General features: G+C 46.3%; 1 long non-coding RNA gene across 1 annotated transcript; it reads left to right on the top strand.

Annotated features, from left to right (window-relative positions):
* Positions 1 to 292: 292 nt before the first annotated feature.
* LOC117509812 lies at positions 293 to 21114 on the top strand. The gene is made up of 3 exons (XR_004560538.1): positions 293 to 304; positions 7543 to 7546; positions 20992 to 21114. It is a non-coding gene; the product is annotated as an uncharacterized LOC117509812 (long non-coding RNA).
* The last annotated feature ends 5720 nt before the right edge of the window (positions 21115 to 26834 follow it).

Here is a 26834-nt window from a genome sequence, read left to right as displayed (position 1 = left end):
GGGAGAAGGATGCTGAGGATGGAGCCACCAGGCACGAGGAGAAGAGGGAGGCCAAAGAGGAGGTTTATGGATGTGGTGAGGGAGGACATGCAGGTGGTTGGTGTGACAGGAAGTTACAGAGGACAGGGTGAGATTGGAGATAGATGATACGATATAGTGACTCTTAGGAGCAGACGAAAGAAGAAGAAAAATGTAATGTCTATACAAAGCTTTCAACTGCTTTTAAAGTGCCATGGAGCTGATAACGTTTGTATTGTTATATCTAATGGAATTTTCTTTTTGTTAAAATGGAATTAACATTATAGTGATACTGAAGAAAGTATCATTCAGTTACTGATACCGTTATTGAAAAGCCTAGTGATAAACCCGTTACGGGTTATGAATTGTCAAGATTTGTCACAACTGCAGCAAGAGGGTTTTGTTTTTGTTGTTTTGTTTTTTACATTTTAAAGTTGCCACTCAGGCACTCCACAGCACGATGAGAGAATACTTCACACAAGTGACCCTTGACAATTTTCATCAAATTTAACCACAAATTAATTCATGAAACATGACGTACCGTATAAGAAAAATAAGTCACAGTCATGGTGCTGGAGACAGAAAATAAGCTCATTCAGCTTTGGGGCTTTTAAAAATAAAGGCTGAAAAATTGTGTTCTAAGTCTTGCTGGCTGGGTGGTCTCACATGCACAAACATCATTGAAAGTGATTGTCCTGTCTCCACAGGTCACATCGTGACCTGCAAACAAACAAACAGACTAGTGATAGGGACATTCAGCAACAGGCAGCCAACGTCCAACGTCCTCAACAGGCTAAACAGAGAGGAAGAACCTGAGAAGCAGCGGCGCAGAGTGACCTTATAAAACAGATGGAATGAGATGGGAGGAAAGAAAGGAAGCAGGAAAAGGAGCCTTGCAGGGGCTCTGTGTGTGGTCTCAGACCTCCAGGCTGGTTCCAGGCTGAGTGTATGCATATACACTTCCTGGACTTGAAGAAGAAAGGAAGAGGGAAAAAAAAGAAGCAATGAATGCAATGTTTCCCTTTGTTTATATGTGAACAAACAAACACTTTTCTTTTATGTGGCACCAGCAAGCAAACACAGGCATGTTCAGCCCGCACTGTGTACATTAACGCTATTAGTAAATGTGTTCGATGTGCCATCACCCACACACAATGAGGGCTTTGCTTTCTGTCACATATTTCTAATTTTCAAATTAGAAATATGCACCACCGTGCAGGAAGCATCTGTTTCAAGGTGTCACTGTTTTTGGATCAATACCTGGCAGAAGCAACCAGGCACTGCTGCAAAAATGTGATGTTTGATTGTTCCTTTTTTCTTCATTAAAATTTCTCTCTGTCTATTATGATGTACAAACCACACCACCGGTGTATTTCTGATCCAGTACTAGGTCCTCCATTTACTGCAGTTGAGGATGCAGTCAGCATGGGACTGCATTACGTCTTGCAGCACCTGGACTCTGTAGGGACATACGTGAGGAACCTGTTTGTGAACTTCAGCTTGGCGTTCAACACCATCATCCCCGACATTCTCCAACAAAACTCTCCAACTTCTCTGTGCCAGCTCCCACCTGTCAGTGGATCTCTAACTTCCTGACTGACAGGACACAGCTGGTGAGGCTGGGGAGCATCACATCCAGCACATGGACAATCAACACTAGTACCCCTCAGGGGTGTGTGCTCTTCCCACTGCACTTCTCCATCTACATGAGTGACTGCACTTCAGGGACCCCCTCTGTTAAACTCCTGAAGTTTGTGGACGATACCACCATCATTGGGTCTCATCCAGGATGGTGATGAGGCCGCATACAGACAGGAGGTGGAACACTTGGACCTCTGATATGGTCAGAAGAACCTAGAGCTGAACCCGCTCAAGACTGTGGAGATGACAGTAGACTTCAGGAGAAACCCCCCATCACTTTCCCTGTCTCCATCTTCAACAACACTGTGTCTACTGTGGACACTTTCTGGTTCCTGGGACCCACCAGCTCCCAAGATCTGAAATGGACCTCCCACTCCATTATGAAAAAGGCACAGCAGAGGATGTACTTACTCAGACAGCTTAGGAAGTTCAACCTGCCCCAGGAACTGCTCATCATCTTCTACACATCCATCATCCAGTCTGTCCTGTACATCTCCATCTCTGTTTGATTTCCCCTCTGTCTCCAAACATGAAAGGCAAGACTACAACAAACTGTCAGGTCTGCAGAAAAAAAAAATCATTGGAGCCAGCCTGCCTTCCATCCAGGACCAGGAAGCGAGTTGGTAACATCTAACTTCAGACCCCTCACACCCTGGACACGCACTGTTTAAACTCCTCCCCTCTGGTTGACATTACAGAGCTCTGTACGTCAAAACAACCAGACACAGGAACAGTTTCTTTCCACTGGCCATCACACTGATGAACAATTTAACCTGCCAAAAAGCTCACTAATTCAGGTACCTCGTGTACAACTTCAATCTGCACTGAAAAAAGAGAATGTTTGAACCAACTTAAAAAAAAGTGTTACAATTTGTAAAAAAAAAACTGAATTAATTAAGTTGTTTGAACTTAAGTTTGAAAGTTAAATTAACTCTAACTTACAAACTTAAGTTCAAACAATTTAATTCATTCAGGTTTTTACAAATTGTAACACTTTTTAAAGTTGGTTCAAACATTCTCTTTTTTTCAGTGTGTTTGTTTCTCCTTTGTACGCATTTTTATTGCACATTTTATTTGCACATTTTTATTGTAAATTATTTATAATTATTTGTGTAACAGCAGATCCAAGGTGAGTCTGCATGTGATTTGCCACAAGTTTCACACCAGATGCCCTTCCTGACGTATTTACAATGATATTATGTACTTACATTGAACTTACTAAATAAATTAAGGCACGGCTTGGTGGCTCCATCCTCAGCATCCTTCTCTCTATATACCCTGGATCCCTCTTCTGCACATGTCCAAACCATCAAAATCTCACCTCTCTGACTGTCTCCAAATCATTCCACCTGAGCTGTCCCTCTGATATGTTCATTCATAATCCTGTCCATCCTCGTCACTCCCAAAGAGAATCACAAAATCTTTAGCTCTGCCACCTCTAGCTCTGTCTCCTGTTTTTTTGTTCGTTCCACTGTCTCTAAGCCGTACAACATAGCTGGTCTCACTACTGTCTTGTAAATTTTCCCCTTCACTTTTGCAAATGTTCTTTGATTGCAAATCACTCCGGCCACCTATCTCCACCCACTCCACCCTGCCTGCACTCTCGTCTTCACGTCTCGATTACACTCTCTATTACTTTGGACAGCTGACCCCAAGTATAAACTCACCTACTTTCAGAAGCAGAATCAAATTTATTGCCAAGTAAGTTTGCAATTACAAGGAATTTGGGGGTGGGGTGAGGCAGGGTAGGTGGGGGTCTCTGGCATAATTTATAAGTCTAGCTGTGGATGAAAAGAAGCTGTTTTTGTGTCTTGAGGTTTTGGTCCTGATGGACCTCAGCCTCTTGCCAGAGGGGAGGGTGACAAAAAGTTTGTGACCTGGGTGGGAGGGATCAGCCACAATCTTCCTTGCTCACCTCAGAGCCCTGGAGACGTACAGGTTCTGCAGGGATGGCAGTCGATCACCTACTCTGTTGAATGGTTGATACGCTGCAGTCTGCTCCTGTCCTTCACAGTGGCAGCAGAGTACCAGATGGTGATGGAAAAGGAGATGATGGACTCATTGATGGCAGTGTAGAAGTTCACCATCACTGTTTTTGGCAGGTTGAACTTCCTCAGCTGCCACAGGAAGTACATCCCCTGTTGTGCTCTCTCGATGAGAGAGCTGATGTTCAGCTTCCACTTGAGGTCCAGGTAATGGAAGGACTCCACACTGTCTTGAGGTTGTTGAGCTCCAGGTTGTTCCGTCTACACCAGGTGGTCGATCTCAAGTCTGTAGACTCGTCCCCATCAGAGATGAGTCCAATGAGGGTCGTATCATCCACGAACTTCAGGAGCTCTACAGACTGGTGACTGGAGGTGCAGCTGTTGATGTACAGGGAGAAGAGTACAGGAGAAAGAATGCAGCCTTGGGGGGGGGGGGGGTCCGATGCAGATGGACCATGTGTTGGAGATGTGCCCTCCCAGCTTCACATGCTGCCTCCTGACAGGATTATTATTATTATTAGGATGCACTATTCTTCTGGGCTCCCTCTCATTCACACACATGTACTCAGTCTTGCTCCTACTGATTTTCATTCCCCTGATCTCTAGAGTTTATCTCCACATTTCCAGGCCAGACTCAACCTGCTCTCTACTTTCACTACAGATCACAATGCCATTTCCAAACTTGATAGTCCATGAAGACTCCTGTCTGATGTCATCCATCAACCTGTCCATCACCATTGTAAACAAGAAAGGAGTCAGAGCTGATCCTTGTTGTAATCCCACCCCCACCTTGAATGAGTCTGTCATTCCTACTGCACATCTCACTGCTGTCACACTATACTTGTACATGCCCTGCAGTTCCCTCGCATACTTCTCTGCCACTCCAGATTTCCTCATACAGTACCACAACTCTTTTCTTAACACCCTGTCATAAGCTTTCTTTAAATCCACAAACACACACAGTAAAATCACCAGTGTGAAACTAACACTGCCAGTGTTAAATTAACACTGCCAGTGTACATATGGTCCTACTCTTGCCGGAGTAGGACCATATGTTCACTGTCAGTGTTAATTTAACACTGGCAATTTTACTGTGCACAATGTAACTCCTTCTAGCCTTCTCTGTACTTCTCCACCAGTACTCTCCGAGCAAACACTGCACCTGTTGTGCTCTTTCTCAGCATGAAACCATATTGCTGCTCACAGATCTTCACCTGTTTTCTAAGTTGAGCTTCTACTACTACTTACCATAACTTCACGCTGTGACTGATCAACTTTATTCCTGTGTAGTGTAACCAGCATACTTCATCTCCAAGCCTCAGGCATCCTCTCACTTTCTAAGATTTTATTAAACAATTTGGATAGAAACCCGAGTGCCACCTCTCTGAGAAATTTCCATGCCTCCACTGGAATGTCATCTGGGCCAACTGCCTTTCCAATCTTTATCCTCTTCATAGCAACTTCTTATACAGCTTGCTATATGCCTTTTCCTTCGCTTTTGCCACTTCTCTTTTCACCTTACGCCACATCTTCTTGTACTCCCGTCTACTTTCCCGTCTACTACATCTCTCTGACTACCCCAATTCTTTTTTCCCAACTTCTTTCTCCTTATGCTTTCCTGAATGTCTTCGATCCACCACTAAGTCTCTTTGTCTTCCTTCCGCTGTCCAGATGTCACACCCAGTACCTTCGTAGCTGTCTCCCTCACCACGTCTGCAGTACCTTTCCATTTGTCCAAAAGTGCTTCCCCTCCATCTCACCTTTCATTGAATTTCACACAACAGTCTTCCTCCTTCTGCTTCCACCATCTGATCCTTTGTTGAGCTCTGACTCTCTTTCTCTCAATAAATTAATAATATCAAAACGTCATATTTTGTAGAGAAAAAAAATACTTGATACTTGATAAAACATTTTGTCTCCATTATTGATGCAGTTTACCTCCATTATCTTATTTTCAAATTATTTGCTTTTCTTCAACAATCTCTTCTTTACATATTTCCAATGCTTTGCTAGGGCACAACATCAGTGATCATTAGTAGTTTCAGGTCTTTCAATCAACATACAGTCTGACCTGGTGACAGGACCAGGGTTAATCAGACCCCGATCTGTTCCCAAACAGCAACCCATTGAAACGCCGTTTTTAATCAGAGCATCTTAATGCTTTGTTGGTTGTGTCTATGGTGGTGGTGGTAGTCATGGCTCGCCTTCTTGGCAGTTGATCTTCTGCTCTTCATACTTAGCTCTTTTCTGCCCTTAGGCCTTTTCCATACATTCTTGATTCATCATACCACAGCTCACTGTCAGGGTGCTGTATCATTCTCGGGTCTGCTTTCAGTTTCCGTTTCTGTGCAATGAAGAGCAACCTGGTTGCTCCCTTGTGTTCTGTTGTTGGTCTTTCACCCTCCTTGACAAAGTGAATGGTGTTCTCATATGGCCCTGTCTTCCAGCAGATGTTGAGGGTGCTCCAGAGGGTCTCTGCAATTGTCCAGAGGACCTCATCATACCATCAACCACAACAGTCACTGGTAAAAAGCTCTAGGGCAGCTTTTTAGGGTGTGCTTCAACATACCGTGCTCACAGAGGGGCACGCTCCAGCAGGGACAGATGACTGGACTGGAAAGGATGTTTTGAACAGCCTGGATGAGAACCTTGATGTTGTGTGGGCCGCTGAAGAGGAGGTACTGCTGGCCCACCACCACCACAGGGCACCCTGCCTGGAGTGCGGGCTCCAGGCACCAGAGGGCGCTGCCGCCTAACAGGAGTAGCCGGGGTGACAGCTGACACTCATCACCTATGACAGCTGTCACCACTCATCTGATCAGCATCAGTATATCAGCAAGACGTCATCTCCACCTCTTTGCCGAGATATCGCTTTACCAGGAAGGTAACGTTCTCAGCTGGCTGTGAGATTTATTCGACAGTAACCTTTTGTGACTTTTTGTGTATCGTGTAACAGACTCTTTTTCCAACAAGAGGTGGAGTTGGTTTTCCTGCCGTGTGAATTGCTGGGTGCATACGCGCCCACCTTTAATTGTTTTTTTGTTCCTCGCCAGCAGTACCAGATCCGACACGCGGAGGCAGTGGCCACCTGGGAGTTCGGGACTTGGCGGCTCCAGTATTCCCGGGGTCTGGTGGCGGAGGAAATCGTGTGGTTCCGGTTCTACTTTGGACAGACGTCTCCTATCTTCGAGCCTGCCCACACGACACCTGTTGTGATTTGACCTTTTGTCTATTATTGTAATCTGTTGTGTTTGTTGTGCCCTTTCACAACAGTAAAGTGTTGTATTTGACTTCCTCCATTGTCCGTTCATTTGCGCCCCCTGTTGTGGGTCCGTGTACCTACACTTTCCCAACAGGATATCTCGGCCAACGTCATGGACCCCGAGGGGCGTCAACCGGCTGTTGAACGGCCAATGGAAGAGCAGGGCGCACAGGCGTCTGCAGGAGGAATGGTCGGTGAGTTGCAGCGAATCCTCACCACTTTTACGGCTCGGTTGGATCTAATGACCGAGCAGAACGTCCTCCTTAACCGCAGGGTGGAGGCTCTCGCCGCGCAGGTGGAGGTGCGCCCTCAGGGCGCTGCTGCGGCTCCCCCTCCTGTCGATCCTGTGCACAACAGTGACGTTCCACAGGTCGTTCAACGACCCCTCCCACCTTCCCCTGAAGCATACATAAGCCCTCCAGAGCCGTACGGGGGTTGTGTGGAGACATGCGCGGACTTTCTTATGCAGTGTTCGCTCGTCTTCGCACAACGTCCCGTCATGTACGCGACTGATGCTAGTAAGATAGCTTATGTAATTAATCTGCTTCGCAGCAAGGCACGCGCTTGGGCTACAGCGCTCTGGGAGCAAAATTCACGGCTCCTTCTGACATATAATGGGTTTGTGAGGGAGTTCAGAACAGTGTTCGATCACCCAAATAGAGGAGAGACCGCTTCAGCCGTGCTGCTGTCAATGAGACAGGGGCGCCGGAGTGCAGCTGCTTATGCAGTCGACTTCCGCATCGCGGCTGCGAGGTCCGGCTGGAATAACACTGCCCTCCGCGCCGCCTTCGTAAACGGACTGTCGTTGGTCCTGAAGGAGCTCCTGGTGGCCAAGGACGAACCGCGGGATTTAGACGGGCTTATTGATCTCGTTATACGATTAGACAATCGGTTAGAAGAACGCCGTCGGGAACGAGACGAAGGGCGTGGCCGGGCACGCGCCGTCCCTCTCCCTTCCGGTTCCGACCGAGTTCCGCCCTCCCCACGCTCCACGGCCTCTACGCTCCGTGTGGTGACAGCTCCCCCTGTTGACGAAGCTATGGACACGAGCAGGGCCAAATTTAGGGCACCAGATAGACAGAGGAGGCTGGCCCGCTGAGCGTGCTTTGTTTGTGGCTCAATAGAGCATCAAGTAAGGGACTGCCCCGAGTGGTTAAAACACCAACGCCCGCTCCTAGACACTGGGTTAGGGGTGGGTCAAAACATTCACGTGGGACATACCCATATTGCCACACGACTCCCAGTGACAATCCTTTATGAGGATTTAACCCTGAAGGCCCCAGCACTGGTGGACACGGGCTCTGAAGGGAATCTGTTAGACAGCAGATGGGCCAGGGAGATAGGGCTCCCTCTGGTGGCGCTTACCTCGCCTGTGCAGGTGCGGGCACTAGATGGCTCCCTACTCCCACCAATCACACATAAGACACCACCAGTAACTCTGGTGGTGTCAGGAAATCACCGGGAGGAGATCGAGTTTTTTGTGACTCCTACTACCTCCCGTGTGATTTTAGGGTTCCCCTGGATGTTAAAACACAATCCCCGGATCGACTGGCCGTCCGGGGTAGTGGTTCAGTGGAGCGAGACCTGCCATCGGGTATGTTTAGGTTCCTCGGTTCCTCCCGGTTCCCAGGCTAAGGAGGAGGTCAGAGTCCCGCCCAATCTGGGGATGGTGCCGGTGGAGTACCATGACCTTGTGGATGTGTTCAGTAAGGATCTGGCGCTCACCCTTCCCCCCCACCGTCCGTACGATTGTGCCATTGATTTGGTTCCAGGCGTTGAGTTCCCGTCCAGCAGGCTGTACAACCTCTCACGACCTGAGCGCGAATCAATGGAGACCTACATCCGGGACTCTTTAGCCGCCGGGTTGATCCGGAATTCCACCTCCCCGATGGGTGCAGGTTTCTTTTTTGTGGGTAAAAAAGATGGCGGACTTCGTCCATGCATTGATTATAGGGGACTGAACGAAAACATGGTTCGTAATCGATACCCGTTGCCCTTGTTGGATTCAGTGTTCACGCCCCTGCATGGAGCCCAAATATTCACGAAGCTAGATCTTAGAAATGCGTATCACCTGGTTCGGATCCGGAAGGGAGGCGAGTGGAAGACGGCATTTAACACCCCCTTAGGTCACTTTGAGTACCTGGTCATGCCGTTCGGCCTCACAAACGCCCCCGCGACGTTCCAAGCATTGGTTAATGATGTCTTGCGGGATTTCCTGCACCGATTCGTCTTCGTATATCTAGACGATATACTCATCTTTTCTCCGGATCCTGAGACTCATGTCCGGCATGTACGTCAGGTCCTGCAGCGGTTGTTGGAGAACCGGCTGTTTGTGAAGGGCGAGAAGTGCGAGTTTCACCGCACTTCTTTGTCCTTCCTGGGGTTTATCATCTCCCCCAACTCCTCCTGATCCGGCCAAGGTTGTGGCAGTGAGAGACTGGCCCCAACCCACTAGCCGTAGGAAGCTGCAACAGTTCCTCGGCTTTGCAAATTTCTACAGGAGGTTCATTAAGGGCTACAGTCAGGTAGTTAGCCCCCTGACAGCCCTGACCTCACCAAAAGTCCCCTTCACCTGGTCGGATCGTTGCGATGCTGCGTTCAAGGAGTTGAAACGACGCTTCTCGTCTGCACCCGTTCTGGTGCAGCCCGATCCTAGTCGCCAGTTAGTGGTTGAAGTGGACGCCTCGGACTCAGGGATAGGAGCTGTGCTTTCCCAGAGCGGGAAGACCGATAAGGTCCTTCACCCGTGTGCCTATTTTTCCCGCAGGTTGACCCCGGCCGAACGGAACTATGACGTCGGCAATCGAGAACTCCTTGCGGTGAAAGAGGCTCTTGAAGAGTGGAGACATCTGTTGGAGGGAACGTCCGTGCCATTCACGGTTTTCACTGACCACCGGAACCTGGAGTATATCAGGACCGCCAAGCGGCTGAACCCCAGGCAAGCCCGCTGGTCACTGTTCTTCGGCCGTTTTGACTTCCGGATCACCTACCGTCCCGGGACCAAGAACCAGAGATCGAATGCCTTGTCCCGGGTACATGAAGATGAAGTCAAAACGGAGTTGTCGGATCCACCGGAACCCATCATCCCGGAGTCCACTATCGTGGCCACCCTCACCTGGGACGTAGAGAGAACCATCCGGGAGGCCCTGGCACGAAGCCCGGACCCCGGAACTGGGCCGAAGAACAGACTCTACGTCTCACCAGAAGCTAGGGCTGCAGTCCTGGACTTCTGTCACGGCTCTAAGCTCTCCTGTCATCCAGGGGTGCGAAGAACCGTGGCAGTTGTCCGGCAGCGCTTCTGGTGGGCGTCCCTAGAGGCCGACGTCCGGGATTATATCCAGGCCTGCACCACCTGTGCCAGGGGCAAGGCTGAGCATCGCAGGGCTTCGGGACTGCTCCAGCCGCTGCCCGTGCCCCATCGCCCCTGGTCCCACATCGGCTTGGATTTTGTCACGGGCCTCCCGCCGTCCCAGGGCAACACCACCATCCTCACGATAGTGGACTGATTCTCCAAGGCGGCCCAGGAGACAGCGGACCTCCTGGTCCACCACGTCGTACGTCTGCATGGGATTCCATCCGATGTCGTCTCTGACCGTGGTCCCCAGTTCTCCTCGCAAGTCTGGAGGAGTTTCTGTAGGGAACTGGGGGCCACCATGAGCCTCTCGTCCGGGTACCATCCCCAGACCAACGGACAGGTAGAGCGGGCCAACCAGGAGATGGAGCAGGCCCTGCGTTGCATGACAGCCGCGCACCCGGCAGCCTGGAGTACCCATCTGGCCTGGATCGAGTATGCCCATAACAGCCAGGTGTCGTCAGCCACCGGCCTCTCCCCTTTTGAGGTATGTCTGGGGTACCAACCTCCTCTGTTTCCGGTGGTTGAGGGAGAGGTCGGTGTGCCCTCGGTCCAGGCCCACCTACGGAAGTGCCGTCGGGTGTGGCATGCCGCCCGTTCTGCCTTGCTGAAGGCCCAGATGAGGACGAAGGCCCATGCAGACCGTCGGCGGACCCCGGCCCCTACGTACCGGCCAGGGCAGGCAGTGTGGTTGTCTACTAAGGACATACCCCTTCAAGTGGACTCCCCTAAGCTGCAGGACCGGTATATCGGTCCGTTTAAAATCATCAAGGTACTCAGTCCAGCCGCAGTGAGGCTTCAGCTTCCGGCCTCACTGCGGATCCATCCCGTTTTCCACGTGTCCCGGATCAAGCCCCATCACACCTCACCCCTCTGTACTCCGGGTCCGGCACCACCTCCTGCCCGGATCATCGATGGCGAGCCGGCTTGGACTGTGCGCCGGCTCTTAGACGTCCGTAGGATGGGCCGGGGCTTCCAGTATTTGGTGGACTGGGAGGGGTACGGACCCGAAGAACGCTCCTGGGTGAAGAGGAGCTTCATCCTGGACCCGGCCCTCCTGGCCAATTTCTACCGCCGCCACCCGGACAAGCCTGGTCGGGCGCCAGGAGGCGCCCGTTGAGGGGGGGGTCCTGTTGTGTGGGCCGCTGAAGAGGAGGTACTGCTGGCCCACCACCACCAGAGGGCACCCTGCCTGGAGTGCGGGCTCCAGGCACCAGAGGGCGCTGCCGCCTAACAGGAGTAGCCGGGGTGACAGCTGACACTCATCACCTATGACAGCTGTCACCACTCATCTAATCAGCATCAGTATATCAGCAAGACGTCATCTCCACCTCTTTGCCGAGATATCGCTTTACCAGGAAGGTAACGTTCTCAGCTGGCTGTGAGATTTATTCGACAGTAACCTTTTGTGACTTTTTGTGTATCGTGTAACAGACTCTTTTTCCAACAAGAGGTGGAGTTGGTTTTCCTGCCGTGTGAATTGCTGGGTGCATACGCGCCCACCTTTAATTGTTTTTTTGTTCCTCGCCAGCAGTACCAGATCCGACACGCGGAGGCAGTGGCCACCTGGGAGTTCGGGACTTGGCGGCTCCAGTATTCCCGGGGTCTGGTGGCGGAGGAAATCGTGTGGTTCCGGTTCTACTTTGGACAGACGTCTCCTATCTTCGAGCCTGCCCACACGACACCTGTTGTGATTTGACCTTTTGTCTATTATTGTAATCTGTTGTGTTTGTTGTGCCCTTTCACAACAGTAAAGTGTTGTATTTGACTTCCTCCATTGTCCGTTCATTTGCGCCCCCTGTTGTGGGTCCGTGTACCTACACTTTCCCAACACTTGATCCACCATCCAGAGGTCCTCTCATGTTTTTTTCTAATACCTGTTCCCATTTGGTCTAGGCACTTTTCTCTCTCACTGCACTTTCACATCAGTTCTTTCCTTACCAAATGTTCTCACCAACACTTTATGGCGTAATCATACCTCATCTTCTACGCTCGTCTTCCTGCCATTTCTCACTGTCGTTTCTTGCTTCAGTGACATTTAAACTTTATATTTATTATACATCAGCACATCATTCTACATTACAATGTGCAATCACTGTTTTTGAAATGTGACTGGATATAGCCATGTGTGATATCACAAAAATGTGCTGGAAATAATCTTGGTTTGTCTGTTTTTTTTCTCCATAATGGATCATCTGTGAAGCTCTCTGATATAAAGATAATGGTCTACTGGTTAGTAAGGAGAATGCCAAATTCAGACTGCAGTACAGTTAAAATACAAATCACCCATTCAACATGGACGGTAATGCGAACATGAAAATATGGCCTTCTGACAGCTGATGCTTTTAAGCTTTTCTTCCAAACAATGGCAGTGATTCACATATCATCCACTTTGTTTTCCTCCTGTGACTTTCTACAAAACAACTCTAAGGAAACCACGGAGCTTCAATCAGCCCGAGCAAAGCCAGATGTGGCTCTGGAGATGCTGATTATGTTTGTCTTGTTTACAAATGCAGCTCCGAGTAGATTCCTTATTTTCTGACCTTCTTTTTCCTCACTTAGATCTATATACACAGACTCCCAGTATGACATAAACAGAAAACAAAGAGCATTTTGGTTTGTTGCAAAATGTCGCTCAAGGCCATTGTTTATTATGGCAGCAGTGAAGAAAGGGTGACGCTTGTCTGACCCGGTTTTTGTCTCTTGTTGACTCAGGAGGAAAAGCACTACACTTGTGATGGACAGTTAAATGTAGACTAGAGGAAAAAGAGGAGACACAAACTATTTTATGAATATGCTTACTCTTACAAAATCAAGTTCAAATTTCTGAATTTATACGGTAGCCAAAAATACTCAGTTGATGCAGCCACAAAACCACAGAACCAGCATAGGTCCTGGATGACCCCCTCTCAAACTTAAGAAGAAGAGCCTTTATTGTCATTGTATGCATACTGCACATACAATGAAATTTGTCCTCTGTATTTAACCCATCCTAATTACAGTTAGACACAATCCAACCACTATAGGAGCAGTGGACAGCCACAGTCCGGTGGCCGGGTACCAACTCCAGATGTAGAGGAAACACACGCAGACACAGGGAGAACATGCAAATTCCACACAGAAAGGGCGGAAAGCGCTCCCACAACCATCTTGCTGTGAGGCACCAGCGCCAACCACCAAGCATCTATCCACCTGCTGGGATCCTCAAGTTTGAGGCACCCCCGTGCTGGATCATGCCCTGAGAAACAAGCCATGTTGTCAAATGTTCCATCACAATGCAAGTGATGCACCTTATCTTATTCTCCCTAAGTAACCATTTTTTGACACAAAGGCTCTCCAGTGGTACCCAAGGATCCTCCCAAGATACCTAGTACCAAAGTCATTGCCTTAGTTTGCATCCAAGTCTCTCAATCAGTAAGAAGCAGTAAGACGGGAAGCACCAGTACCCTAAAGACTTGGAGATTTGTTCCCCTACAAAGATACATTTCATCCAGAAAGTATTATCAGCACTTCACTTTTACCACATTTAATGTTACAGCCTTATTCCAAAATGGATGAAATCCTTTATTTTCCATCAAAATTCTACACACAATATGCCGTAATGACAATGTGAAAAAACATTTTTTGGGGGCAAATTTATTAAAAATAAAAAGACAAGACATCATATATGTATTCACAGCCTTTGCCATGGAGCTCAAAATTGAGCTCAGCATCCTGTTTCCACTGATCATCCATGAGATGTTTCGATAGCTCAATTGGAGTCCACCTGGAGTAAATTCAGTTGATTGGACATGATTTAGAAAGACACACATCTACATATAAGGTCCCACAGTTGACAGTGCTTGTCAGAGCACAAACCAAGCATGAAGTCAAAGGAATTGTCTATAGACCTCCAAGACAGGACTGTCTCAAGGCACAAACCTGAGGAAGTGTACAGAAACATTTCTGCTGCTTTGAAGGTCCCAATCAGCATAATGGCCTCCATCATCTGTAAATGGAAGACATTTGGATCCACCAGGACTCTTTTTAGAGCTGGCCCCTGTCTAAACTGAGCAATCGGGGGAGAAGGGCCTTAGTCAGGGAGGTGACCAAGAACCCCCCCTGTGAGAACACCAGCATTCCTCTGTGAAGAGAGGAGAACGTTCCAGAATGACAACCATCTCTGCAGCAATCCACCAATCAGGCCTGTATGGTAGAGTAGCCAGACGGAAGCTAAAAGACACATGGCAGCCCACCTGGAGTTTGCAAAGTGGCATCTGAAGGACTCTCACACCATAAGAAAGAAAATTCTCTGGTCTGATGAGCCAAAGATTGAACTCTTTGGTGTGAATGCCAGGCATTATGTTTGGAGAAAACCAGGCAGCATCCCTACAGTGAGGCATGGTGGTGGCAGCATCATGCTGTGGGGATGTTTTTCATTGGCAGCAACTGGGAGACGAGTCAGGATTGAGGAAAAGATGAAGCAATGTATAGAGACATCCTGGATGAAAACCTGCTCCAGAGCGCTCTTGACCTCAGAGTGGGGCAATGGTTCATCTTTCAGCAAGACAATGAAAGCACACAGCAAAGATATCAGAGGAGAGGCTTCAGGACAACTCTGTGAATGTCCTTGAGTGGCCCAGCCAGAGCCCAGACCTGAATCCGATTGAACATCTCTGGAGAGATCTGAAAATGGCTGTGCACCAACACGCCCCATCCAACCTGATGGAGCTTGAGAGGTGCTACAAAAAGGATTGGCCAGACTTCCCAAAGATAGGTGCACCAAGCTTGTGGCATCATATTCAAGATGACTTGATTTTGCTGCCAGAGGTGCATCAACAAAGTATTGAGCAAAGGGTGTGAATACGTATGTACATGTGATTTTTTACTTTTTTTTATTAATAATTAATTAATTAATTAATTTGCAAGAATAAAAAAAAAAAAAAAAAAAAAACTTTTTCATGTTGTCATTATGGGATGTTGTAAGCAGAGGTTTGGGGGAAAAAAATCAATTTACTCCATTTTGGAATAAGGCTGCAACATAACACAATGTGGAAAAAGTGAAGTGCTGTGAATGCTTTCTGGAAACACTATTGCTACACACACACACACACACACACACACACACACACACACACACACACACACACACACACACACACACACACACACACACACACACACACACACACACACACACACAGAGTTACAGATTCACAGACACACCACCATGATGCTTGAATGCACGAATCAAAGTGTGCAAGATTTTTTCACAATGCAGCCTACTGTTAATGCTTGCTGCATCCAGTTAGTTAAAAGATGCTACTGCATTTTCACAGTAGCACTTGCACCTTGCCATCCCTGTGATGCTGTGCACCCTGAACACTTGTGTCCTCAGCATTTGCGCACAAGCTTTACTGAATCGTAGGATTCAGCAATGTCATCTCACAGTTTATATTCAAACCAGAACAGGTCAAGTCATGTCTGGTGCCATGCCTTGCTGATCTTGGTTCTGGACGTCACGCAGCAGTCAATCCTTCCATCCTCACTTCACAAATGTAGCCATCTATTTGCAGATGCCAGGTGAAAAGTAGGCATCCTCTTGGCCAACCGCTGGGGTCCTCAACACTGAGACACCTGCATGCTGGATTATAAACCACATATTGCAACTTACATTCACCCACAATGCAAGTGATGTTCCTCATCTAAGTCTCTTTAAGTAACCCTTTACTTGACACAAAGTCATTCCAACAATACCCAAGGATCCTCTAAATAGACCTTGTAGCAAAGACATTCAAGTGGTCACCTTAGGTCACTGGTTTGCATCCAGGTCTTACAACCGCACAGCAAAACAGGTTGCACCAAGACCATAAAGACTTGGACCTTCGATCTCATGCATCACCAAACACCTCTGTCCAATGACTTCATGGCTCCATAAGCTCTTCTCAGACGTCTCCTGACCTCAAAGGTCAAGAACTCAGAGACATGAGTGTCACTGCCAAGATAAGTGAACATAGTACAGCAGATTCACCAAACTAATTATTTTAAACTTGTATTTCACCAGGTAGAACAGACGACTCAAAAATTGCTGAATGTAGCACGCATGTGCACACAGAAGGAGTCGTTTGGACATAATTCACCAAGTCACAGCACCACCACTGGCCCACTACAAGTTGTTCACACCTTAAATGTCAGCCACTTACAATTACACTCAACAAAAATATAAACGCAACACTTTTGGTTTTGCTCCTATTTTGTATGAGATGAACTCAAAGATCTAAAACTTTTTCCACATACACAATATCACCATTTCCCTCAAATATTGTTCACAAACCAGTCTAAATCTGTGATAGTGAGCACTTCTCCTTTGCTGAGATAATCCATCCCACCTCACAGGTGTGCCATATCAAGATGCTGATTAGACACCATGATTAGTGCACAGGTGTGCCTTAGACTGCCCACAATAAAAGGCCACTCTGAAAGGTGCAGTTTTGTTTTATTGGGGGGGGGGGGGGGATGATGATACCAGTCAGCATCTGGTGTGACCACCATTTGCCTCATGCAGTGCAACACATCTCCTTCGCATAGAGTTGATCAGGTTGTCAGTTGTGGCCTGTGGAATGTTGGTCCACTCCTCTTCAATGGCTGTGGGAAGTTGCTGGATATTGGCAGGAACTGGTACACGCTGTCGTATACGCCGGTCCAGAGCATCCCAAACATGCTCAATGGGTGACATGTCCGGTGAGTATGCTGGCCATGCAAGAACTGGGACATTTTCACCTTCCAAGAATTGTGTACAGATCCTTGCAACATGGGGCCGTGCATTATCCTGCTGCAACATGAGGTGATGTTCTTGGATGTATGGCACAACAATGGGCCTCCGGATCTCGTCACGGTATCTCTGTGTATTCAAAATGCCATCAATAAAATGCACCTGTGTTCTTCGTCCATAACAGACGCCTGCCCATACCATAACCCCACCGCCACCATGGGCCACTCGATCCACAACATTGACATCAGAAAACCGCTCACCCACACGACGTCACACACGCTGTCTGCCATCTGCCCTGGACAGTGTGAACCGGGATTCATCCGTGACGAGAACACCTCTCCAACGTGCCAAACGCCAGCGAATGTGAGCATTTGCCCACTCAAGTCGGTTACGACGACGAACTGGAGTCAGGTTGAGACCCCGATGAGGACGACGAGCATGCAGATGAGCTTCCCTGAGACGGTTTCTGACAGTTTGTGCAGAAATTCTTTGGTTATGCAAACCGATTGTTTCAGCAGCTGTTCGAGTGGCTGGTCTCAGACGATCTTTGAGGTGAACATGCTGGATGTGGAGGTCCTGGGCTGGTGTGGTTACACGTGGTCTGCGGTTGTGAGGCTGGTTGGATGTACTGCCAAATTCTCTGAAACGCCTTTGGAGACGGCTTATGGTAGAGAAATGAACATTCAATACACGAGCAACAGCTCTGGTTGACATTCCTGCTGTCAGCATGCCAATTGCACGCTCCCTCAAATCTTGCGACATCTGTGGCATTGTGCTGTGTGATAAAACTGCACCTTTCAGAGTGGCCTTTTATTGTGGGCAGTCTAAGGCACACCTGTGCACTAATCATGGTGTCTAATCAGCATCTTGATATGGCACACCTGTGAGGTGGGATGGATTATCTCAGCAAAGGAGAAGTGCTCACTATCACAGATTTAGACAGGTTTGTGAACAATATTTGAGGGAAATGGTGATATTGTGTATGTGGAAAAAAGTTTTAGATCTTTGAGTTCATCTCATACAAAATGGGAGCAAAACCAAAAGTGTTGCGTTTATATTGTGGTTGAGTGTACATTGGGTTTCCTGCCTCATGCAGCTTGATGAGTCAAACCTCTGTAAAGGTGCGCTGACACTTGATGCAAGCACGTCATTGTGACAATCCCACCCGCTGTGTTCCCAGCTGGACGCTGTGCTTTGTTCCACCGGCTGCCACGCACTCTGCGCTGGATGCTGCGTATATAAAATAATTTTTCATAGCAGATTAATCATTTTTCTCTGCAAGTTGGCTGCTGAAAACAGCTCTAGTCACTTCCTGAATTACAGAGGACCGCTCCAGCAGCAGCCATTCGCATGCACTGAATGAGCTGGAGAAAGCATTTAAGGTAATTATTAAAAAGGTAATTATTTGTTATGTATACATTGTGATGGCTTGATAAAACAGTTGCATGTTCTTTCCTTCTTGTGTACAGCTGTAAAAGTATGTTTACGACAGATTTAACATCTTATTATAATCCTTCAGACCAGCTGCATTCTGATGTGGTGCGCTGATGCAACCACTCACTCTGTTCACTTCTTTACTCCACTTGATGAGCTGCACGTAGTGTTGGTGAGCAGATCGTGCCACGTTGCATGATATTTATGCGTGAAAGATTTTTTGAACATTTCAAAAATTCTCTTTGCACAATTGCACACGCCAGCACCCCTCTCACATTCAGTCTACACCCGTTAAAGATGAGTTTACTCTCCTGCATGACACAGGTCGTGCAAGTGCGTGCAAGTGTCAGCACACCTTTAAACCTGCTCACACTTTCATGAGAGGATTAGTGCAGTGTTGAAAGGCAATGAATAATTATTCTTGATCACCTGGCAACCTCTCATGGACTACCTTCCAGCCTAGAGTCTTGATTTATTGTCAAAAGGAAACCCTCTGGACTGAATATGGGCACTGGACATTCCCATCCAGGCTGAGGCTCGACTTAATCTTAATGGACTCTGGCAGGTTAATGAAACTTTGAAGCGAACATGATGAGGAAATGTGGTATTTTTCTTTCTCTCTCTCTCTTTTTGTTGTGGTTTTAATTGTATTGTCTGATTTCTTTATTTTTGTAGCGGTTGATTATTGTCCAGGGCAGCACGGTGGCTTAGTGGTTGCCTTGCAGCGGGAAGGTCATGGGTTCAATTCCCGCCTGTGGCCTTTCTGTGTGGAGTTTGCATGTTCTCCCCATGTTTGTGTGGGTTTTCTCAGGGTGCTCCAGTTTCCTCCCACATCCAAAGGCATGCGGGTTAGGTGGATTGGAATCTTTACATTGTCTGTGGGTGTGAATGTGTTTGTTTGTCTGTTTGTGGCCCTGCGACAGACTGGCGTTCTGTCCTGGGTGTACTCTGCCTCTTGCTCTATGCCTGCTGGGATAGGCTCCAGACCCTTAATTGGACTAAGCGGTTGAAGATGAGTGTTTGTGTGTGTGTGTGATTTTTGTCCTTTTCGTTGTGTTTATGTACATGTCCTTTAATTGTTATAATATTCAAAAATTTCAGTAAAATTGTTATTAGAAAACAACCTGTTCATACATGAATGTCCACTACCTGTGTATGTAAACCTGTTCACACCTCAGTGCCCACTAATCAAGGTTACACTGTGGTCTTCGCCTTGAATGTTAATGAGTCAAGACGCATATGTGTTTTCCCAGCAAGTCCGCTGCCGGGCGATGTTCTGTTGATTGTCAGAAAGAGGTTTCACAGATGTGTATGCATAACTTTAATCACTCACTGCATTGTGCTCAGCGCAGACAGCCATCTGCAGCTGCCGTTTGTGTATTCGGCCAGCCCAGCCTTTTGTGTTCCACTGCTAAGCCTGTGGGGTACAAGCCAGGCCGAATGGTATACAAGTTGTTTGCCTGGAAAATTGAAGGTGCTTTTTACTTTTCTGTGAAATAAAAGACACACCATGAGTGTTTGGGTGTAGAAAGCATCTCTCTTTATTGCTTCTGACTCAGTTTCTACATAAAGCACTTTGTCAAACAACCAATGTCTGAACTAGCAGTTACCCAGAATAGCATCTATTAGTAAGGCCAATGTGCACTTGGTAAAGACATTTCATTGGGCAAAATTTTGACAATTTTTATTGAATTTGCACCATTATCCAGACCCACACAATCATCAATTTATAGTCATTAAAATTTTACATATGTATGGCCATGTGATATACAGCACATACACCAGGAACATTTTGAGTTCTGATAGATACAAGTGAGGCACAGGAAACCTCCTATTTTGGGCCATGATGCCATCTTTTAACATGTAAAAGAAAATAATGGCTGACAGGGCTATCTTGTTGCTTGTGGAGACATGCTGCTAATTACAGGATTCTGCTGGCCATGTTTGTTATTAATGCTAAGCAGGAGCATTACACATCATTAGCGCATCAGCAGTGGGGATCCAGAGGCTGTAGATTGGGTAGTGTTTATAAAAAAGGTAGATGACATTTTTCTGGGGTGGTAATAAATTGTGCAAAGTTTTTGTAATGGGTTGGAATGGTGTTTGATTCCACAATGTTTTTAGAACCTCAGACCTCAACAGTTTTTAGAAAAAGAACTCAGCTCTTTTATTTCCTGTTAATTATGTAAGTTTTAAATGTTAATTTACTGTCTTAATGTATTTATAAATTGTTTAGGTTCTTGTTATCATATACACACACTATTATTGTTGTTGTTATTATTTATTTTTTACTTTTATTTTTAAATGGACCTCAATGAAAATAAGTGTTTTCCCTTTCTTGTGTCATCCATGTATTTTTAATGTATTTACATTGAACTTACTAAATAAAAGGACGCATGCACTCACACACTCATGCTTTTAATAAATAGATGATTTACCGCCCACTGCTGGATTGGCGTGTGAGTCCAGAATGTAAATATCAATGTCCATTGTTCAGTGTTGTTAGCTAATATATGTAGCTTCTCTAAAAATGTTACTCCTATCAAAGTTCAGTTTTGGTGCCGTTCATCCTTTGAGCCAAAATACATAAACATACCAGACGGCAAATGCCAGCTCTCCCCAGATTTTGTGTGATCAAAATTACATGCGCGCACGCAGACCTTTTGTCTTTTCTGCATTCAGCTATAAGTGGATGCTTTTAATGTCACAGAGACTGTAGCGGAACACATTAAAAGCACTACACTTTTCACTTATGGTCCCGGGAGCATGACACTTAAGTCACTCATGATAACAGCAACATAACACTTAACTAAACTGACTTCATTAAACATACAGGCAGATGGAATTTCCTGCTTGGCATTTCTGCCTGTCGCACCTCCTCCAGTGCCCATGGGTCAGCTACAGGGTCATCAGCCAGGAACCACCATTCCTCAACATTTCACCCCTTTAATCCTGGAATGTCTCCTGGTGGGGAGACAGTGACAGGGTCGTCTTCTTGTCACTCCCTGCAGCTGATAGCTGTTGCCCCCTGCAGCTGTAATTTGGGGTTAGTTGTTTTTTTTCCCAGCACTTGTCCTTCCTCCTCAGCCAGAGCCAGAAGATGCCTTTTTCTGCCTCCTCTGCCAATTCTCTCACTGCTCTCTTCAATTTCCCTCCGGTCGCTCCTGCCTCCCTCAGTAGACATATGATTGACAGCCCCACGAAGCCTCCCACCTCAGCTGGGTAGATGGTGGTCTTCCAGCCGGCCTCCCGACATTCGGCAGCCAGCTCGGCGTATTTGGCCTTTTTGCGCTCGAACACAGCCTCAATCCCTTCTTCCTGTGGGATTGTCAACTCAATGAGGTGCACCGTTCTTGCATTGGTAAACCACACAACGATGTCGGGACAAAGAGTTGTAGTGACGATCTCTGTAGGGGACCAAAGTTGCCTGTCGAGATTGACCCTCATGTCCCACTCCTGGTCAGGGGAAAAGGGTCTTGATATTTCTCTTGCCCTGGTGTATCTCTGTCCCCCACACTTCATGACAGAGTTGTTCTCTGTCGATGGTGAATTTTTGTTGTCCTGTCAGCACCTCTCCAGCACTTCCGCTAGCTTCCTCAGGACCTGGTCATGGCGCCATCTATAACAGCCCTGAGAGAGCGTGACCTTGCAGCCTGACAAAATGTGCTGAAGACTTGCGTTGTGGGCATTGCAGAGGTAACAGCATTCTTCTTTCCCAAACCACTGGTGGAGGTTGCGGGGACAGAGGAGGGTGTCATAGGTTCCACGAATTAGGAAGCTAAGCCTTGCCTGTGGAATCTTCCACAGGTCTGACCAACTGATGTTACGGTTGACAACTCCCTCCCAAGTTCTCAAGCTTCCTTATCGGCCCTGTGACACCGTCTTGATCTTGTAGCACTCTTCCTTCATCCTCGTCACCTCCGCCACCACCATCTCCTTCCTCACCTTGCGATTAGTTTTGGACCAGAAGCGAAGCACCGCTCCACATCCTAGTCCTGCTCTCCCTACCTGGACTCTGCTGGCAGTCTCCTGATGTTGCAGCCTAGTGACAGCATTAGCGCTCCTTACTGACTGATCAGTGGACTCTCTTAACTCGAGAACTACCCTGGTCTTCTCTTGCCTGTAGCCCAGCTTGATGGATTGCAGTGGCAATTGCATTGTGTTCCTCCCAAAAAGGCCTACTTCAGAGAGGCGTTGTGGCAGTCCCAACCACTTTCAGATGAAGGAATTGGCTTTTCCATCCATCTTATTTACAGTGGATGAGGAGATCTCACTCATTGTCAGCGGCTACATCACCCTCCTGTAGAGAGTAAACTGATAGCACCAGACCTTGTACTTCCCAGGGAGTTGGCTTTGGTCTATCCTTGCCAGGCCATCCATTAGCTGCTTTATGGCTATTTTCCCCATCTGTCTGTCAGAAAGTTTGGCAGTGTACTGCCTCCCCAGGCCTTTGATGGGTTGTTCAGACAGCACCACATCTGTTTGACATAGTAAGTTGGATCATTTTTGGACTTTTGTATTCTTTTATAAATTTGTGAGCTAAGGTGTCTACTTACATTAGATTTATAAGTACGTATCAATAAAGATATTCATTAAATTTGGGTCTTGGTGATTAGTTTGTTAGATTACTTTGTTACATTTCTTTGTCTCTCAGATGTATTCAACTTGAATACATCTGAGAGACAGTAAAAGGAGTCCAAATCACCATCAGGTTATAGTACAAAAAGCTGTTATACCATTACATGCACACTCTCTAAATCGTGTATCTAAACTCACTGTTATAAACTCTGGGTCGAATGCTACCCACTTCAACAATTTTGCACCTTTCTAAAGGGAAAACCTTTGGCAAGTCTTTAACCATATTTTAAGAGCCACTCTGGTCCATTGAGTTAAATTCATCTACATGTAAGTCCCGGTGCCAGGAGTTATCTGATATATGAGTAGACTGTGCTGGAGTTTTCCATTTACCAGGGCAGTCTAGATTGCACCAGCATGCCAGAAATCTCAATTGGGCAGCAACAAAGTAATCCTGTAAACAAGGAAGTGAGAATCCACCACTGTTTTTAGGTAAGTGTATGGTTTGATATTTAATCCTGGGCCTTTTGCTGTTCCATATAAAGCTTGATGAACAGTTTCTTAATCATGAGAAAGACCTCCAATTGAGCACCCCTTGTCACTCATTGCACAAAACCTCAAAATACAACATTTACTAGTACTAGAACTACAACGTAGGGTATTAAATAGATTTTCTATGTCTGGGGAACCTGCTGACTCCACTTATTCTCTCCACCTCTTCAGCCGAGCTTCTGATGTGCTGCCTGGATCATAGTGTCCTACTGTCCCTAGTCCCAGTGTCTTAAGATGCATTTGCTGAATCTGAACTTTTTCATGGCAAAACCAACCCTTGCCCAACATCATCATAAAATGGCCATCAACATCAACGCAGAGATGACCCAAAATTATTATTATTATTATTTAGAACTGAGGAAGTCTCCTGGATTGTAGTGAAATGGCTTGTGGACAAACAGGAAGTCTTGGTAATGTGACTTGATCTTCTATATCATGTTACGCCAACTAGACACACACACACACACACACACACACACACACACACACACACACACACACACACACACACACACACACACACACACACACACACACACACACACACACACACACACACACACACACACACAAAACACATTATCAACATCACACTAACATGAATGTCTTACCTGAATAACTGTATCGGGTCTAGATAACTGGTTAGGCTGGATGCAATTGCAGGACTCTGACAACAAGCTCTGTAGGTAAAAGCAGTTTACTGTAGCAGTAATCAGGGTCCGGTACACAGTGAGGCAGTCCAACAAGAGTAACAATACCAAAAATATCAGGCAAAGGCGTGGTTGAGGATACAGGCAGGTAATTGGAACACACGAGAGGCAAGCAGGTCAAGAATACAAAACAGAGCTGGAGAGAAGGCACTAGGAGCATCAATCAGGCAAAGGAACAAGGAAAAATGAGGAGCTTAAATACACCCAGGTGATGAGGTGCTGATTGGGAACAAGTATGCGTTGAACGCACCAGAAAGAGGGTGTGACCAGAGAGAGAGAGGAAACCCCAGCAAGAGAACAAGCAAAAGAAATAAAAGCAGGCCAAACTCAAATCCTGACAAACTGAGATCCTCCAGGCCCTGCACACTGTTTCTTTGAAACTGTGCCATGCACCTTTGTTGTCTTCTCTATTCAGTTATGTTATCCCACAGTAGTGCACAACTATACTTGGTTGTCTCAGTTGCAAGTTTTCTGTTACAGTGCTGCTTCATGCCATGTTATAGGGTAGGAAATTACATATGCCAACTCATACAAAATGCTTGATCTTCCCTACTTTTTATCAAACGTGTTGCTGGGCTTAAATGCAGGAATGGATTTATATTAACAAATGAAATTTTACAAGACAAAACATGAAATATAGGATTCATATGGTCTACAGTGAAATAAAAATCAAAGTAAATGTCAGAATCACTGCTTTTTTAATTTGCATTTTCTATACTGTCCCAGTTTTTTATTTTTATTTTTGTCTTATTCGGATTTGAACTTCTTTGATGCTGGATCACAAAATTTCTCCTAGTCACCTGGAAAGTAATGACATCTTTCCGCATAATCAGAATTGTAATGGCTTTCCCCCTACTGCAGTGGTTTTGGATCATCAGAACAGTCGGACACTATTGAATTTATTATGATGGCATTCATGCCCCCTCCATAGCAACCGTTTATCTACACTGAAAGAAAATTGGAGTGATATTTACTTGAAAAAAACCTAGGAAAGTTTTTTCACTCCGAAATTCCAAGTAAATTTTACAAGGGGAATTCTTAAGTAAATTTTACTTGAATATATTAGTTTTTTTTTTTTTTTTTTTTTAAAGAATAACTCAAGTAACTTTTACTAGCAATCATCAATTCAGAGTTTTCATTGAATTATACTCTCTCTAAAAGTAAAACCCTTCAGCTGGTCCCTTGTTTTCACTCGGGGTCACCACAGCAGATCCATAGCAAATCTTGGATCTGCTGTGGCGACCTCGAGTGAAAACAAGGGAGCAGCTGAAGGGATTACTTACTCAGTGTAGAACCAGCAGACCAGCTGTCAAGGGCCCATGACATCAGCACCTCAGAGCTCTATAATAAATCTCAAATTACTGTTGGCATCCATATTGTTTTCTGGGTTGATCAAGTGAACACACACGTTTTGGAACTTGGAAGTTTCCAGCTTGGTTTTTCCAAGTTTACCATTTTCTGAGTTTCTGTATATTGTGTCAGTCTTGATTCGTGCCTTCTTTTCTGTTTTGATAGAATGGCGCTAACAGATGGCAACTTTGACTTTGGTCTGCTTAACTTACTTCCTGTAGCATAACAGATACATTCTCTCTCATGGGGTGGGTAATGTCAAGATCTTAATTGTCTATGGCAGTGCTTCCCCGTCCTGATCCTTGGGACCCAAATTCCTGCACATTTGTTATCTGCTCTGGTTACTTGTGGAACAGAAGGAAAATGCAGTACTTTGGGTACTGAGGACCAGTATTTGGAAGCACTGATTTGAATGGTAGTTCAAGATGACTTATTGTTCTGAATTCAAATGTTTTATCATGGTATACCGCATGATAGGTTTGACATTAGCCATGGATACAGTCTAATGTGGTCTTTGGATGTCCATTTGGCTTCCAGCTGTGATAATATTATTCTGATATTTCCAGTCCAAACAACATTTTTACAGTTACATGACCGCACACACACACACACACACACACACACACACACACACACACACACACACACACACACACACACACACACACACACACACACACACACACACACACACACACACACACACAGCACTGCAGACTTTATAGCTCAATCTAATCAAATCAAATCAAATCAATTTTATTTATATAGCGCCAAATCACAACAAACAGTTGCCCCAAGGCGCTTTATATTGTAAGGCAAGGCCATACAATAATTACGGAAAAACCCCAACGGTCAAAACGACCCCCTGTGAGCAAGGACTTGGCAACAGTGGGAAGGAAAAACTCCCTTTTAATAGGAAGAAACCTCCAGCAGAACCAGGCTCAGGGAGGGGCAGTCTTCTGCTGGGACTGGTTGGGGCTGAGGGAGAGAACCAGGAAAAAGACATGCTGTGGAGGGGAGCAGAGATCAATCACTAATGATTAAATGCAGAGTGGTGCATACAGAGCAAAAAGAGAAAGAAACACTGGGTGCATCATGGGAACCCCCCAGCAGTCTAAGTCTATAGCAGCATAACTAAGGGATGGTTCAGGGTCACCTGATCCAGCCCTAACTATAAGCTTTAGCAAAAAGGAAAGTTTTAAGC

Source organism: Thalassophryne amazonica, chromosome 5, assembly GCF_902500255.1.
Source record: "Thalassophryne amazonica chromosome 5, fThaAma1.1, whole genome shotgun sequence".
Lineage (NCBI taxonomy): Eukaryota > Metazoa > Chordata > Actinopteri > Batrachoidiformes > Batrachoididae > Thalassophryne > Thalassophryne amazonica.
The sequence above is the reverse complement of the archived record's forward strand: the minus strand, read 5'-3'. Positions and strand labels throughout refer to the sequence as shown.